At 45.5% G+C, this 18091-nt stretch overlaps 2 long non-coding RNA genes across 8 annotated transcripts in view; one reads left to right on the forward strand and one right to left on the reverse strand.

The window, feature by feature from the left end:
• LOC128322749 (uncharacterized) overlaps positions 1 to 18091 on the reverse strand; it is a 141641-nt gene that overhangs the window by 97832 nt on the left and 25718 nt on the right. The window lies entirely within an intron of this gene.
• LOC128322746 (uncharacterized) overlaps positions 1 to 18091 on the forward strand; it is a 103809-nt gene that overhangs the window by 23781 nt on the left and 61937 nt on the right. For 6 of the 7 annotated variants that reach the window (XR_008305935.1, XR_008305934.1, XR_008305937.1 and 3 more), the window contains exon 1: positions 5811 to 6218. The exons of the other annotated variant lie outside the window; for it this stretch is intronic. This is a non-coding gene — a long non-coding RNA (uncharacterized LOC128322746). Of the gene's footprint in view, positions 1 to 5810; positions 6219 to 18091 lie in introns of those variants that run through there. 7 annotated transcript variants of the gene reach the window in all.

Consider the following 18091-nt stretch of genomic DNA (forward strand, 5'->3'; position numbering starts at 1 on the left):
AAGTTTTCAGACTACGTACAAAGGCAGCCCCATGTAGAGCGCATTACAGAAGTCAAGTCTGGAGGTTACCAACAAATGTACCACTGTTTTGAGGTCATTGATCTTGAGAAATGGGTGCAGCTGGCTTATCAGCCAGAGCTGATAAAAAGCACCCCTGGCCACCGCCGCAACCTGAGAAACCAAGGAGAGACGTTGATCCAGAAGTACTCCCAGACTGCGAACCTGTTCCTTTTGGGGAAGTGTGATCCTGTCTAGAACAGGCAGATCAAAATAGTCTCTAGAGTTCCGACCCCGCACAATAAGTACCTCCGTCTTATCTGGATTCAGCTTTAGTTTATTCTCCCTCATCCAGCCCATTACTGCTTCCAGGCAGGCATTTAGGTAGGATATGCCAACTCCTGAAGAAGCTGGCATGGAGAAGTAGATCTGGGTGTCATCAGCATACTGGTAACACCCAGCTCCAAATCCCCTGATGATCTCTCCCAGCGGTTTCATGTAGATGTTAAAAAGCACTGGAGAAAGTATGGAGCCTTGAGGGACACCATACTTAAGCTCAGATTTTAAAGAGCAACAATCTCCAATCGACACCATCTGGAATCTGTCCGAGAAGTAGGAGCGGAACCAGTGTAAAACATTGCCTCCCACCCCCAACACCCTCAGACGTTCAAGAAGGATACTATGGTTGATAGTATCGAAAGCCGCCAAGAGATCCAAGAGGACCAACAGAGTCACACTTCCTCTGTCGATTGCCAATTGGAGATCATCCATCAGGCCGACCAAGGCAGTCTCCACCCCATAGCCCTCTCGAAAGCCAGTTTGAAATGGGTCCAGATAATCAGTTTCCTCCAAGACCACCTGGAGCTCAGAGGCCACCACTCTCTCAATTACCTTGCCCAGCCATGGGAGATTGGAAACAGGCCTATAATTGCTCAACTCTGAGGGATCTAACTCAGGCTTCTTTAGAAAAGGTCTAATAATTGCCTCCTTAAGACAAGGAGGCATCCTGCCCTCCCTCAGAGAAGCATTTATGATTTCTACCAGGCCGCCCTCAACAGCCTCCCTGCTAGATCGAACAAGCCATGTTGGACAAGGGTCAAGAGGAGAAGTGATAGGCCTCACCACTCCAAGCAGCTTGTCCACATCGTGGCCCCCGCTCCCTCCAGCCCCTGCCAGCTCCGTCACGGAGCCGGCAATCGTGTGGGTGGCCGATCCGGCCGCCCGGGGCTCCCTCTCTGCTCGTTTGCGGGGAGAGCAGGCTTAGCCCGCTCTCCCCACTCACTGCCCGAAACTGGGTCTCATGGATCGTGAGACCCAGCTCGCTATCTCTTACAGCTACCTCAGAAGGTTGTTGTGAGGGTAAAAAGGGTGAGGTGGGAAATTGCCCTGAGCTCTTTTTAGGAAGTTTGAGATAAACACTGCAGATATATACATACATTTCCAGAGGTTTTAGGAGCACTTCAACTAGCACAATTTTGACAGCAAACATAATTCAGAATTTTGTCTTCAGGATCCCACCTTCATCTGTTAAAATCACCTCCAGTTTCCATTGTATACCCACCATCAAAATGGTAATTGACTGGATGTTTCTAACTCATGACTTAGGAATCATCAGCGCTCCAGAGTTCATATACTTTGAACATGCCTACATTACAGGTTCACCGGTTGATGTAATTGCTTGGATTTTTCCATAGACATGGTCTCAGTTCTTTATTTGGGGCATGGTTGTCTATGTTTGAATGTAGCTATGTACTAGCTTGGGGGTGGAGTTTTTCTGCTTTCCCCCCACAAATTCAAGACGCAAATGTCTTGAATTTCAAACTCAGAGGTTCTCCTTCTCTCTGCATAAGAGACTGTTAGCCTGTTTATTGTTTTCTGTAGTCTGTGTTTCAGTTTGTAAACTCTTGTTCCTCAGTTAAAGTTGCTTCTTCTACAATTACTTATAGAGGATAAGTAATTTCTCTGCAGCAGTAATATTGGTCTGCATTGCTAATAGTGTGTTTGCAACTCATAAAGGCCTTTCCAATTATCATCTGGGTTTTGAGTAGGAAGAGTTCCTACCCTGTTTCCCACAGACGAGCAGAACTTCTGTTTGGGTCTGAATACCTAGCATCCAGATGATCACAGCAGGTATTCATTGAAGAAATTAGGAGCTGGTTCATCCGAGGATCACATTAGGCATCCCAGCATACATTGTACTGGCTAGAGACTGGGAAACACCTATCACTCATCCTTTGATTGGTCATGAAGGGGGCAGCAGCTGGCCAGCCCTACTGAAAGGATTCCCAAAGGACCATAGAGTGTGCTGTGCGGAGCGGCACATACACAGATGGCAGCCCCTCTATTCACAGCTCTCTAATGCAAACATGGTTGCTCATTCCTGGGGACTCCTAGAAACAGCAAATGGACCCACATGATCAAAACACTGAGGTACGACAGGTCTTCTTTCTCTCCAAAGAACAAGGTATAGAAACTGGTCTACCCACATTTGAGCCAGATGGGTTGGAGGGATCTCATGGGTTCTCACAAGCATTAATACCTGGGCTTGCTGCCTCCTACCTTCATTTTGATGATCATGTGAATAGCCCTATAATCTACTTTCCCCATTACTTTTATATGGCTTAATTAAACTTGTCATGTTAATGTGTGTAATGTAATCAAAACAGCCTTTCTAGGCCCATTTACACATTATGTTCAACACTCATTGAATGAGTGTACAGTGTACACAGTTACAGATCTGTACATAGGTACAGTAATTCACATGTTATGCTGAACACAGATACAGAATTACACTTCCTACCTGTACCATGCATTTGAAGGGGCTGTACATGTACAGGCATACACATAAACACATGTACAAGTGTACAGACATCTGTACATTCGTACAGCATGTCTGAATTGGACTTCTGTTTTTTAGCAAGCAAAATTCGCCCTCACCCAAAACCGTTAAAAAAAAAAAGTTTGGGGTTGGGACAACATAGGGAGTAGTAGTGATGGCAGGGAAATGGTTAAGCATCTCCCTGATGATTTTTAAATGCATGTTTAATCTTGAAAACATGAGTTGGGAACTCTATGGGGAGAAAAACGGCTTGGAGGGCAATCTGAAGCATAGATGCAAAGTGTGCAGCGACTGCGTGTAGTCTGGAGAATGAGACCATGCGTGTGTGTGTGTGTGTGCGCACACACACACCTACACTCTCTCTCTCTCTCTCTCTCTCTCTCTCTCTCTCTCACACACACACACACACACACACACACACACACCCTTTCTGTTCTAAATTCCCACTTCCAAAGTTCTTTTTCTAAAAGCTACAATGAAATGCTGATGTTCTGTTTTGTTACACACATTTTACTCCATGAACAAAGGCCCATTCACATGTTATGTTCAATGCTCAAGTGCACAATGAGTGTTCAGTGTACACAGGTACAGATCTGTACACAGGTATAGTTATCCACATAAACTTGTGTACAAGTGTACAGACATTGGCACACTCATACAGCATGAATCGGGCTCAAGTGTTTTCTGCACATGCTGATTTGTTCTAGAATAATTAGTATGTTCCTAAGGATACCTGGAGATGGTTAGGGTAGACAGAAGACTGAGTCTGGATGTGGCAGACTAACCCTGGATAGGGGTGTGCATGGAACCAGCTGGTCTAGTTCAGTCAAAGTCCAACCCGGACCCGAATTGGACCAGGCCAGTTCATTCTGGCAGCCCCTTGAATCCCCTGCTTTGGTTCGATCCCCACTGCTTTAGTTCGAACCCCCCTGCTTTTGGTTCACGAGCTTTTAAAAAAAGGTTTAACTTATCCCCTCTGGGGGGTGTTTCTCCAAGGTGGTGGTGGGTCCACAGACATTTCCCCTCCCCCTGCTGGCCTTCCTTGTTTCAAAAACTGGCCTGTTTGGCCGTTCTTTGACCCATTCAGGCCTCCCCCCACTCCGGCATGTTGGCCATTTTGGAGGCCGTTGCGCCCATGCAATGGGCTTCTATATAGCCTGGTGTGGGGGTTCAGTCCCATGTTGGTCTGGGCTTGGACTGAACAGGGGGTGGTTTGGTTCGTCCTCGAACTGTTGAACTGAACTGGTTCAACATCAAACACATTCAACGTCGAACCTGATTGCACATCCCTAACCCTGGACCATCCTGCATTTAATTTGAGAGCAAATACCTCTAGGGGACATGAGAAAACGAAATGAGCCACACTTACTCTGAAGCTACTCCCCTGTAGTCAGCCTGATCTGAGAGAAAGGAATTGACCCCAAATATAGCAACATACACACTGAGCAAAACCAAGACTTTCCAAAGCAATGGTTGTAGTAGTGCAACTCAATGTCAGCGTACTCTCTTTCCCAAGAGTTCCTAATGCCCCTTGTCAACCTGGTACAATTTTCAGCACAATTCAGCTGTGGCATCATCAGCCCCATCCAAGTACTGGCAGTGAAGTAAGTGCCTTTGCCATGTGGCTGTAGCCCCTGCCACCCATCCACTGAATATTTTATTGATTTATCTATTTATTCAATTTTTATACCGCCCTTCCGGAAAGGCTGTCATTGTCATTGTGCCTGCTGTCACTGCTCCCACCCTCTCTGTGTTCAGCTGAAGGTTTAAATAGAGCCTGTTGCATGTATGCAAACTGCATGTGTGCAGGTGCTCTCCTTGCCCTGACCATGCATACAGAGCCTAGGTATATACAAATGTATGGGATATGCTGTGTTCGGGCCATCATTGGGAAGCTTGATATTTGGGACTGAAGCATAAACAGTAGGTGCAGTCCCACTCCTCCTCTTCCATACATTTAGTGAATGTGTGACTATTGTGTGTAAAAGGCTTGTGCATAAGTATTTTTCTTGATGGAGGCAATTGTAAATCTATATTTATTTATTTAGATTTATGGGTCACCCAAAGGGTCAGGGACAGTAATTTTTCTGTACTTCATTCACTCTTACGTAATTGCTGTGTGGTTGGTCACACTTCCAGTTTTTTACAAACACAGTGACTTAAGGAAGGCCACCCAGGGAGATGACAGTTGGGATTTGAGTTCAGATTCGGTACTTATGGATGAAAGAGGAGCAGCTGTGGTTGACCTGAGAAGGGGAAAGACGCAATTTGTACATTTCTACTTATTTAAGAAGCACTTCAAGGGAGTGGCACAAGTTCTTTTGATGGGACCTTATTCATGGGGATGGGATGGGATAGGAGAGGCTGCTGATTTTGGCAGAAACAACCCGAGGTAACTGGCTGCTTTACAGTGCTTCCCTGGATGAGTGTTTTAAAAAAACAAGTCCTGGCTTTCACAGGACTCTCCCCATATGCCTTACTTCTAAGTATTCTTCAGAAGCTTCAGTGGAATACAGAGCTTTGCTTTGATCCTTCGAGCATGTTAACCACCAGAGAGGATAGAGAACATTTAGTAGGCCTCAAACTAGTCTCAGAGGAATTTCTATCTACATTCTGTTTTCTCATTATTTGCTTAAAATACAGAAATATCTCTGGCGCAATTATCTTCTCAGATCAGGCAGCCTCAAGGCATTTGTAAGGGGTTTGATGAGAATTTGGGGAAGGAGTGGATGTGGCAAGGAGATTATCAACCACATTGGATTCTCTACTACATGTAAATATATTAAACATTTCTAAGCATGGTAGTGTTAAGCATATTCAGTGTATGTGTGCATTATGTTGTGGTCCAGAACATGCTCATTTCAGACCAGGGCACTAAAATGTGAATGTGCGACATATGGGTACTGTCCCTTTAAGACAGTATGTAGCCCTGCTGGTTCCCCTCCAGGACTGTGTGGGTGGAGTTTGTCTGGGATTCTATACTATCTTAGTCTTGTGAGTTATCCTGTTGTTTGTGTTCAGTTAAAAAGCATTTTGCTTGGCTGCTTTTGCCCCAGGAACTGAATGGAGAGAAACTACCAAGTGAGTTCACCCAAAGGACACACAGCTATAGGAAGACATTACCATTTAAATCTTCAGTGGGTCAGAATCCACAAGCGGGTCATGGCCTGACCAAGAGCATGTTTTCAGGCCTTATGGATGAGGCCTACAGATTCTCTGTCTTTGCCAGCCAGCCTCCCCACTTTTGGCTCCAGAAGAAAGCTGGCACAGAGCTCTCCTGGACTTGGTCTTCCTGAGCTCTGACTGTTCTCCAAGAAAGCTCAGAAAACCAATTGTAATTACCAGTTAGGCAGTGTGCTGCCTGAAAACATCCATGAAAAAGGTAACCAACTGAGATAGTTCAGGCAACACTGCTTTGTCCTTAAAAGTGTCACTTGTGTACATGAGCAGGGCTCAGGAACTCCAATAGTCAACTTGTCTGTGGTGAGTGAAAATTGATGCCTGATGAGTGGGGAAAAGTCCTGATGAGTAATGTACCAGCATTGCTCGAGGAGCCACCTAATGAGTAAAATATTTTGTCTGGCTGGTGAATGCGCCAATATTTCTTGATCCCTGCACATGAGGACATTCAGCAAAGCCATACTAGGAATATGATTATTGAATTTGAAGGAGCTGGCAAATGCACATCCAGCGATTATTTGTGAACAAAAACAGTTTTAAAACTGCATGCTATCAGTTGCCAATTATTATATTTACCTCAGAGAAATGGAACATTAATACCCCTCCTAACTGGGCAAAGATACACCTTGTAAAGCAGTGACATCTATGTTTAGGAGCTGAAGAGCATCTGTCTCTGTTCATCCCAGTATTGCATCTCTTCAGTGGCTGTGGTCTGGAGTGTGTATGTGTGCACGCTCACACATGCAAATTGTGAGCCACTTTCGGGCAGGGAATCATTTTCTCAGACTGCTGAGAACTTTTGTTGTTGTTGAAAAGTGGTGCATACATATTTTCGATAATAATTCTCCTACGTTTACACAATGTTGGATGCATTCTTTTTGTAGGGAGCAATTAGATATTAACATGTGAGGTGTGATGCTATTGCAGTGATGTGGGAATATAAAAAATATATATTCTCAATGATCTTGGGAAATTGTCTGTCTTTCTGAAGGGAAATATTAGAAAATTGGAAACAGCAGAGTATTTGTGTAAGTGCCCTTTGAGCCAGGGAGAGAGGGAGGCATAAAATCTGAGCACCTGCTGTAACACAGGGCCCATCCAGGCACCAGTCCCACCTCCCCAGCTCAGCTTGCACCATCCAGGCTATATATAATGCAGTCCAAACATTTGATCCTACAAATGGACAGGCAAATGTGTGCAAGTACATTGGCACATCTCTCACGCACTAGATTGTGATGTTTTGTTTCTGTCTCAGCTGGATCAAGCTATTCTGCTGTGGGAGCTTTTAATAGATTAAAAAGAAAAGAAATATATCACAAGATTGCCCTAGTCCTGCCCCACTCTTCTGTCTTAAGCCGGAGTGACCTCAGAGAGCACAAGACTTGCCCCCCCCCCCAAACCCATCTTTCTCAAAGGAGTCTTGTTTTCGTGCTGGCTTTCGTACACCAAGGCACTGTTGTATGACTTAAAATTGTAAATTATGTCTGTTTAAGAAAATGTCAGTGTTTCTTAAAAGAGAATAACAAGAACTGGAAAGGCTTGGCTGTGCATTTTGCTCCCAAAGTTTGAATGCAAGCAGAATGATGCATTCATCATTATAACTAGAAGCAAAGAGACGAATGATGGATGCACAATGAAACTTCAGTTCTAAGTAATATGATAGCTGTTTCTTTCTTTCTTTCTTTCTTACAGCAAGATTATCTGGGACATGTTAGTGCTCATAAGCTGACATTAGAGAATGAGGCACTATCAATACAGGTCTCCACTTACAAACAAATGAGACACTGAAAGGCCCCTTTCTTAAAACTGTAGTTGCGTTCATGTGATGTGCTGCTTTAACCAGAATAATTGTGTTGGGGGTTATTTTGTGGTTAGATGTGGAACCCTCAGCTGTTTCTCTGACCGCCCCCACCATGCAGTACAAGCAAATTTTAGCTTTACTCCTAAGCAGGGAGCAGCCATCTGGATATCAATGAAATCTGGGTTTAAATTACTGATGACCACCTGGGTATCACTGTATTTAATGTGAACATAGCTTTGAGCAAATATTCTCCTCTGCTTCTCACCTGCTGATGTTATTTGGGGGCTAATCTGAAATCCCCCATACCTCTGGCGTATTCATATCTTGCTTTGCCAGCTCAACTGGGAATGATATTTTAGGGATTTGGGGATAGGCAGCAGGCTGTTTTAAAGGTCCAGGGCAGCACCCCTGTTTCCATTGGTGGTACAGTAACGTTTGAGAGTTCTTTTAGCCCTTGTTTTCTTTTAAAGAAAGAAATGTAGCATCACTCCAAGTCCTTATGAGAAAGAAACATGCTGGCTGCTAGAGGATCATTGCTACTAGGGGTGTGCACGAAACAATCTTTTGTGATTGGATTTGTACCCGAATTGAAACACCCCCGTTTCAATTTGTGTTCGAATCTGACCCATCTGAACCAGCCCAGATTCGATTTGGATCCAAATTTATCCGAATCCGAATCGATTTGGATCGGAAAAATGGGCCGTGAGGTCAAAAGAGTGGGGTGGGGTGGTAGTGCCTAATGGGTGGAGGCTACCACGCCAATTAAAAAAAATGGGCAAAGGGTTGATTTAAATTTTTTCCCAAGTTTATGTGTCTTTAAGATTTATTTATTTTTTTGCTATTAGCAGTAGCAAATGAGAGTGGATTCATGGTTTCTCATTGAAAATCTCATATGCAACCAGAGAATCTACACTCAGAACACTTCCAAAACAACAGAACCCAGTACGCCATGGGTTATCAAGCCATGGGGGTGGTTGGCACCCTATGTTCACTATGCCACCACTGTCTCTGGGCCACCCAAGTGCCCCACATGTGCAATTCTGGGGCTGCTGAAACCTCCATTCTTCACTATGGGGGAAAAGAGTAAACTTCACTTCAAAAAACAAATAATATTGAGCCCTTTGCCCAATCACTCTGAAACCTAGGTGGTAGCAGGCACCCATTGGGGCACTACCACCCAACCCACTATTCCCCCTCCAAAATAATATCAACATCACACATCTACAACACCCGCAGAGCTTTGCAAAGAACAAGTTTTGGTCACACACATTCACCCCCCCCCCCGAAATGCAATTTATCCACACACAAGAGTGTGAAACAACAACTAACAACAAACACCACACATAATTTTTTAAATTCAATTGCTGCAACCCCAAAGCCCATGCTCCACTACTGCAACCCCAAAGCCCATGCTCCACTGCTGCAACCCCAGATCCTGTGCGCCACTGCTGCAACCCCAAAGCCCTGCGCTCCCCTGCTGCAACCCCAAAGCCCCGCGCTCCCCTGCTGCAACCCCAAAGCCCCGCGCTCCCCTGCTGCCACCCCAGATCCCACGCTACGCTGCTGCCACCCCAGACCCCGCGCTGCACTCCTCAACCCCAGACCCTGCGCTCCCCTGCTGGCCAATCTGCAGGCTGGAAGGGCCGGAAATGCAAACAGATGACAAAACTCAAAATGGAGACTGAAGGAGAAAGATTTTTTGTGATTGCAAAATTGAGTTCCAAAACAGCCGAAACAACAAAACATTTTGTATCCGAAACAGGGGTGTTTTGTTTTGGCTACAAAATTTTCTGTTTTAAGCATTGGGTGTTTTGTTTTGGCTACAAAACAGCCGAAACGGCCTGTTTTGTGCCCAAAACGTTTTGTATCTGAAACGAAACGCACATCCCTAATCACTACTTATGCTGCCAGAGGAAGTGGTAAAATTAGTTTAATTTTTTAAAAAGACCTCCAGCTGCTGCCATTGCAACAACATAAAGCTCACAAATCCTTCAAAAAGTTCACCGGCTCTCCAATTCCCCTGCAGTCTCCCCCCTCCTCAGTTTGAAGCATACATTGAGTCAGCCCTAGTTATTTTATAGACATACAACTTGCGTTTTAAGCAGGTAACTGGCTACCAAGGCAGGTTCAAGGTCTACCCTGATGGAAGCAGGAGAAACTAGGATACAGAGGAGTCATCTCTTGACTTCATGGTTGGTGGAGGCTGAGCCTTGGCCAGGTGAAGGTATCTCTGCTCCCTCCCACTGAGGTCATTTTCTTTGGGGTTTCTGCTCAGACTGGAGGCAACTTGAAACTCTTACAAATAGGTTGTGGATAATTGCTGATGCAGTGCATATTATACACATAGGGGGGTGTAAAGTTTGTACACTTGCACAAAGATCACTGTTCCACAAGCGCAGAAATTGCACAGAGTTGCACAACAATTCTGTGTTGTGCAATAAGCCTCAAGGTAGGATGCCTATGAATACCAGTTGCAGGGGAGTAACAGCAGGAGAGAGGGCATGCCCTCAATTCTTGCTGTAGGCTTCCAGTGGCATCTGGTGGGCCACTGTGTGAAACTGGATGCTGGACTAGATGGGCCTTGGGCCCGATCCAGCAGGACTGTTCTTATCTTCTTAACAATGAGGCAATTATATATAATGGGCACACTGTTGTGCAACTCCTTTCATGTAATTTTTGCACTGGCACAAACTCACTCTTGCTCAGCTGTGCAAACACTATGTTCAGCCACATGCATAACATTGTGCAGTATGTAAGCCACATGTCCATTTCGCGCCAAGATGCACTGTTGGAAAGACTTGAGCTAGTTGAACACACAATTTTGGCAGTGAAAGTGTGTGTGTGTGTGTGTGTGTGTGTGTGTGTGTGTGTGTGTGTGTGTTGGGGGCAGAAACTTGTAATATAAAAAAGAAGATTTTAAATTTGGCAATGTTTTTTCTGCTTGTTTGGGTTCACCACAATCAAGCATCTGCTGCTCTGGTCCCTGTTGCATTAGAATGGGGGTAAAGGGCGCTTTGTGGAGGATGTTCATTTTCCCTACTATTGCTTAACCTATTTATAGAGGAAGCAATTAAAATAAAACAAGTATCAGACTCAGGCACTAAACTAAATGGGAAGGGAAGGAATTGGTTACGCTTTGCAGCTGATACAGTAGTGTAAGCAGCAATGGAAGGAAATTACAGAATATATTAAATCCAATGAGCTCAGTCTTTCATGTGGTTAACCTAAATGTAGGTGAATAAAACAAAGATATTGGTGACAAATAAGAAACCTCCTGTCATAATGAAGATGTATGTGTATACACACAAACACCCCCCACCTACCCACCCATCCTATAAACAATATAGAATACAGGTATGTAAGAATTTAAGAATCTAGGGAGTAATGTAATAGAGGGCAGAAGAATTAGAGACAAAATGAAAAGCAGAGCAGGTATTGTGAAACAGCAATTTTATGAGGAAAAACACCTGTTGACTGGAGAAATAAGTTTTCCTCTGAAAAAGAAATGTATACAAGCATACATATGGAGTACATTTGTATAAGCAAGTGAAGCATGGAAAATAAGTAAAATGGAAAAAAAGAAACTCGAGCACTTTTAAAAGTGCTGAAGAATGTGTGAAGTGAATTGGATCAAGAGAACAACTAATAAAGAAATATTGACTAAACCTGAAAATGGAATGAGGACTGGTACAAAGTATAAGGAATACAGGATCATATATGAAAGAAATTGAAGATTGGTCTAAAGCTATAATTGGTTGAAAACTGGAAGACAAGGAATAGAGGTGTGCATGAACCATTTGGCACAGTTTGGTCCAAATTTGAACCTAATTTGGACCAAACCGTGGGTATATGAACCAGTTCACTTGACCCAATCGACTGAGCCAGTTGGTCAGTTTGAAAACCAGCTTGAATCGGTTGAACTGCTTGAACCGGCCCACTTGGGGGTGGTCTGGTTTGTGATCGAACCGGTTCAGCACATCCCTGACAAGGAAGAAGAAGACCTAGCTACAGGTCCAATACATGCAGCTATCCTTATTCCTCAGTGGGGTTTGAGGAATTTAAACTGGGAATGTTATAGCAGGGTGGATTAAAACACCCTATCCCAGCATTGCAGCTTGTTTAATTCCCCTTACCACTAGAGGAGCTCTGGTTAGGGATCTCCTCCTGGGTAACATATATTTTGCCCCATGTTACATAAAGCAAATTAATGAGGAAAACTGATGCAGACATATGCGAACTCAGAAGATCTGCATAAGGTTATCAGAGGCAACCTAGGCCATTATGTGGATGGAATACACAAGAGGGAATAAATGGTACATTTATAGTGAGGACCACTGTACTCACTGAAGTTATATAAATGGCTCAGATATCCATGATGTCACTGACATTTACAAGAGTCAGACAAGAAGAATAATGGAGCATGTTAATATAGGAATGAAAAACATCCACAACTTTATTAAATAAGCAGCCATACATGCTGATGCAGACACAAGCCCATAGTAAGCATAAAAGTCAGAGAAAAGCTGCCACCCAGAAATTTATTTATTTTTATTTATTTTTTACATTTTTATACCGCCTTTCGTTAAAAGAAAACCCCAAGGCGGTTTACAAAAATTAAAAACATACAGCAAGAAGCAGTAAAAACATCAAGCTAAAAACAAGCATAAAAACAAGACAACAGATAAAAACACACAAGAACAGCAGTAAAAGATGATTATGTAAAAGCCTGGGTAAAAAGCCAAGTCTTTAAAAGCTTTCTAAAAGCTGTGATGGAGTCCGAGGAACGAATGGCCACCGGGAGAGCATTCCAGAGTCTAGGGGCAGCAACAGAGAAGGCCCTGTCCCGAGTGCACGACAGCCGGGCCTCCCTCATTGTCGGCACCCGGAGCAGGGCCCCCTCAGATGTCCTCGTCAAGCAGGCAGCAACCCTTGGGAGCAGGCGGTCCCTCAAATACCCCAGGCCCAAACCGTTTAGGGCTTTAAAGGTCAAAACCAGCACCTTGAATTGGACCCGGAAACAAACCGGCAGCCAGTGCAACTCTTTCAAAATGGGGGTGATATGTTCCCAACGGGCAGCTCTGGATAGAACCCTCGCTGCCGCATTTTGCACTAGCTGTAGTTTCCGGATATTCTTCAAGGGCAGCCCCTCGTAGAGTGCGTTACAGTAATCCAGCCGCGACGTGACTAAGGCGTGGGTAACCATGGCCAGATCTGCCTTCTTGAGAAAGGGACGCAACTGGCGCACCAGCCGAAGCCGTGCAAAGGCACCCCTGGCCACCGCCTCCACCTGAGCCTCCAAAAGCAGAGCCGGGTCCAGTAGTACCCCCAAGCTGCGTACTTGCTCCTTCAAGGGGAGTGCAACCCCATCCAGAACCGGTAAAATCTCCTCATCCCGATTGGCTCTCCTACTGACCAACAGTACCTCCGTCTTATCCGGATTCAATTTCAGTTTGTTAGCCCACATCCAACCCATCACGGCCTCCAGCCCCTGATTCAGGACATCCACCGCCTCCCTAGGATCAGATGACAAGGAGAGATAGAGCTGAGTGTCATCCGCATATTGCTGACAACTCAGTCCAAATCCCCGGATGACCTCTCCCAGCGGCTTCATGTAGATGTTAAACAGCATGGGGGACAAGACCGAACCCTGCGGGACCCCACAGGCCAACGGCCACGGGGCCGAGCAGTAGCCCCCCAGCACCACCTTCTGGACCCTCCCCTCAAGAAAGGACCGGAACCACTGCAACGCAGTGCCTCCGATTCCCATACTCGAGAGGCGGCCCAGAAGGATACCATGGTCGATGGTATCGAACGCCGCCGAGAGGTCCAGCAGAACCAACAGGGACGCACTCCCCCTGTCTAGTTCCCGGCGTAGGTCATCCACTAGAGCGACCAAGGCAGTCTCAGTCCCATACCCGGGGCGGAAGCCAGATTGAAAAGGGTCCAGGTAATCCGTATCATCCAAGACCCTCTGCAGCTGGGACGCCACCACACGCTCCATCACCTTGCCCAAGAAGGGAAGGTTAGACACAGGTCTATAATTGTCCAGCTTGGATGGATCAAGGGAGGGCTTTTTTAATAGAGGTCTTACCACCGCCTCCTTAAGGCACGATGGCATCCTGCCCTCCCTTAACGAAGCATTAACGATCACCTCCAGCCATCTGCCTGTCCCCTCCCTGGCAGCTTTTATTAGCCATGAAGGGCAAGGGTCAAGAGTGCACGAAGTCACCCGCACACTGCCCAGGATCTTGTCCACATCCTCAGGCCGCACCAACTGAAAAGAATCCAAAACAACGGGACCAGATGGTACCAGAAGCACGTCTGCCGGAACTGCCAAAACTCTGGAGTCCAGGTCAGCACGGATGCAAGCGACTTTATCTGCAAAGCGACAGGCAAACCGATCACAAAAAGCCGTAGATGACTCCTCCCCCATTGTCCGGGGGGGATGTGTGGAGCAATGTTTTCACCACACGAAACAGCTCTGTTTGCATGCACTGAGCAGACGCAATGGAGGCGGAGAAAAAACGTTTCTTCGCCGCCCCCACCGCCACGGCGTAGTCCCTAAAATGGGTTCTAGCCCGTGTTCGGTCGGATTCGTGACGACTCTTCCTCCAGTGTCGCTCCAGCCGTCGTCCGAGTTGCTTCATCGCCCTAAGCTCCGAGGAAAACCAAGGAGCAGAACGGGCTCCACCAAGCCGGAGAGGGCACTTGGGGGCAACCGTGTCAACAGCCCAGGCCATCTCTCCATTCCAGAGATCAACCAAGGCCTCGACAGGGTCACCAGCTCTGGACACTGGAAACTCCCCGAGGACTGTCTGAAATCCAAGCGGATCCATAAGCCTCCGGGGGCGGACCATCTTAATCGGCCCACTACCTCTGCAGAGGGCAGACGGAGCAGTCAAACTAAACCCCACCAGGTGATGATCTGTCCATGACAAGGGAGTGATCTCAAATTCCCCCACCTCCAGATCATTTATTTCCCGGTCGGCAAAAAACAGATCCAGAGTGTGTCCCGCAACGTGGGTAGGGCCCGATACCAATTGAGACAGGCCCATGGTTGCCATGGAGGCCATGAAATCCTGAGCCACACCCACTAGGGGGGCCTCAGCGTGGACATTGAAGTCCCCCAAGACAATAAGCCTGGGGGAACCCAAAGCCACCTCCGAGACCACCCCCGCCAGCTCAGGTAGGGAGACTGAAGTGCAGTGGGGTGGTCGGTACACCAACAGAATCCCCAGCCTATCTCGGAGGCCCACCCTCAAGGATAAACACTCGAAATTCTGAGATTGCCTGACTGGGCACCTGGAAACGGGGAGGGTCTCATGCATGTGCATGTGCTCCCAATATTTCAGAGTGCTTGCTTGACAACATGCTTGAACCTAGAGCAACTTCAGCTACTGCATTCTTGGCTCTGTTCTTTGAGTTTGGGGAGCAGTGTACTTGTATGAGCTAGGGGTGTGCAATTCGGGTTTTCGGGTGATTCGGCTCGGACCCGAACCGAATCACCCCTGTTCTGTTTTGTGCCCGAATCTGGGTCACCCGAATCACCCTTGATTCGGTTCGGATTCAGATTTAATCAGAATCTGAATCTGAATCAATTCGGGGGGGTAAAAAGGGGCCCAGGGGCAAAATTTTGGGGTGGTGTGGTAGTGCCCAATGGCTAGAGTCTACCACCCCAATTTCAGGGGGATTGGGCAAAGTCCTGATTTTTGGTGAATTTTTAAAGTTTTAGTGACTTTGGGGCAGTTTGGGGGCAGAAAGTGTATCTGCCCCAAAATAGTGGGGTGGGGTGGTAGTTCCTAATGGGTGCAGGCTACCACCCCAATTTCAGGGGGATTGGGCAAAGGGCTGATTTTTGGCAAATTTCTGAAATTTTCATGTCTTTGGGGCAGATTGGGGCATATTGGGGCAGAAAGTGGGGCCTGGGGCAGAATAGTGGGGTGGGGTGGTAGTGCCTAATGGGTGGAGGCTACCACCCCAATTTCAGGGGGTTTGGACAAAGGGGTGATTTTTTGCGAATTTTTGATGTTTTAGTGACTTTGGGGCAGTTTGGGGGCAGAAAGTGTATCTGCCCAAAAATATTGGGGTGGGGTGTTAGTGCCTAATGGGTGGAGGCTACCACCCCAATTTCAGGGGGATTGGGCAAAGGGCTGATTTTTTGGGAATATTTGAAGTTTGGTTGTCTTTGGGGCAGATTGGGGGCAGAAAGTGGATCTGCCCCAAAGGAGTGGGGTGGGCTGGTAGATAGTGCCTAATGGGTGGAGGCTACCACCCATCCCCAACTTAAGAGTGATTGGGCAGAGGGGTGAATTTTGGTGAATTTATTTTTATGAGGTTTGTCTTCATAAGGTGAAGTGTGCTAAATTGATTACTTCCTCATATTATTCATAGTAAAGGAAAGTGTGAAAAAGTGAAAGTGCGGTCATGAGAGTTGTTTAATTGAAAAAAATCTCATTTGCTATGATAGAATGAGAATTCACACCTCAGAAAAAACTTCTGAGGTGTGAATTCTCATTCTATCATAGCAAATAACTGATAACTTCCTTAGGACTGGTTCACAAATGCCATTTTTATCTCTGAATTACTTGCAGATTTGCATCACTGAGTGAACCATCAGCAATCGTACAACACGGAATATTTACAATACTTCTCATTTACTTGAACACAGATGCATATTTTCAATACAATTTCAAGATTAGCTTGTGAGACATCCAGTGTTGACTAATGGCATGATGAGGATATATGTGTATGTGTGAACCAGCCCTTAGTTTGCCAAACTGAGTTCATGATGACTGGTTCTGAAAACTGGATCTTCATGAGCACAGCTTGGTTTGGGTTACACTAAAAAGGTAATATGAGGTCATGTTCTTGAGATGTTGCTGTTCTTGTTGAAAATGCAGGAATTCTGCATACATAGCATTAATTTGCTCTTTGTGTGTGTGTGTGAACTTCCATATGGAAAGTCCAAACCAGCCAAACTCTTTGGTGGAGTTAGGCATTTACATGAAACCTTTTTGCTTAGTTACATTTCTCCTTAAATAGTTGTCCAAACAAATGTGAGGAGATGCGGGAACTTTTTAGTGGCTGCCTTAATATTTTTGTGTAGAAGTGCCACTTGGGATGGCTGCTTTCCTGCTCTCTTTTCCACAAGGGAGGTACAGTACAGCCTTCCTAGTCATTTTTCATTAAATATTCACCCTAGTGCTTTTAAGTGGTGTCATTTTGGAATTCCCTATGTGAAGTTCCAGCCAAAATAAAATGTTCTGTGTATTTTTCTTCCTTATTAAGAAAGGGGTGGGGTAGAGAATCAATGTACCATGCTGTACTTTTGACTTGTCTGAGTGAGGATAGAATGTATTTGGTGATAAATGTGAAGAGAGTTGATTGCTGAACTTTCTCGCTAACAGGATTAAGATCTGCATCTAGATCTTCCTTAGTGAAATCTTTTAGCGAGAGTATTTCAGGCATTATATTCCAAGATTCTCAGAATGTGACCGTTCAGTTCTGAACCATTTGTCTGCCTTTACTCTTAGCCATGGGTGATTTCATTTCATTTCATTTCATTTCATTTCTCAGATTTGTAGACTGCCCAAAACTTCCATATCTGCGTGGTTTGCAACTTCATCAACTCCTTTTCCCAAGATGATACTGACAATTAGAGGCACAACATAAAATGATTTAGTTAAGATTTACAAAATAAACTGCTGATCTGGAGAGTATCATTTCATTGATATTTTAGCTGCATTGTAAACCAATATCTATTGAAATCCCTTAAAGAAATACAGGAATCCTTGAAGGTCATCAAGTCATAAGTTCTTCACAGGGACAATTTAGTTGATGAAAAAATAGGGTTATTTACAACAAATAACTATAGGAAGTCCTCACACTTATGACACAAGTAGTTCCTGAAAACAGTGACTGACATGCAGAGCCAGGACGCACCAGTGCAGCCAGAGGAGAAGACTTTCTCAGCTAAATGCAGCAGTGTTCCAGGGAATGGGCAACTGACAATCTCTCTCCCTCAGGATGCCGTCTGTGCCACCTGAAAATATTACCCTGTGGGCTGCTCAGCAGCCTGCTCCTCTTGCTGCACTGAGGCTTCCTTGCTCTGTATGTCAGCCTGTGTCTTTGTCGAAACTTCTTAACTTGGAACCGATTTCCCCATAGGAAACAATATTATGAATAGGGGCAGAGGCGTAGCTATAGGGGGGCAGGGGGGGCACGTGCCCCGGGCGCCATCTTTTCTGGTCACATGGGGGGGCGCCGCCATGACC

Source organism: Hemicordylus capensis, chromosome 4 (assembly GCF_027244095.1).
Source record: "Hemicordylus capensis ecotype Gifberg chromosome 4, rHemCap1.1.pri, whole genome shotgun sequence".
In the NCBI taxonomy this organism is placed as follows: Eukaryota; Metazoa; Chordata; class Lepidosauria; order Squamata; family Cordylidae; genus Hemicordylus; species Hemicordylus capensis.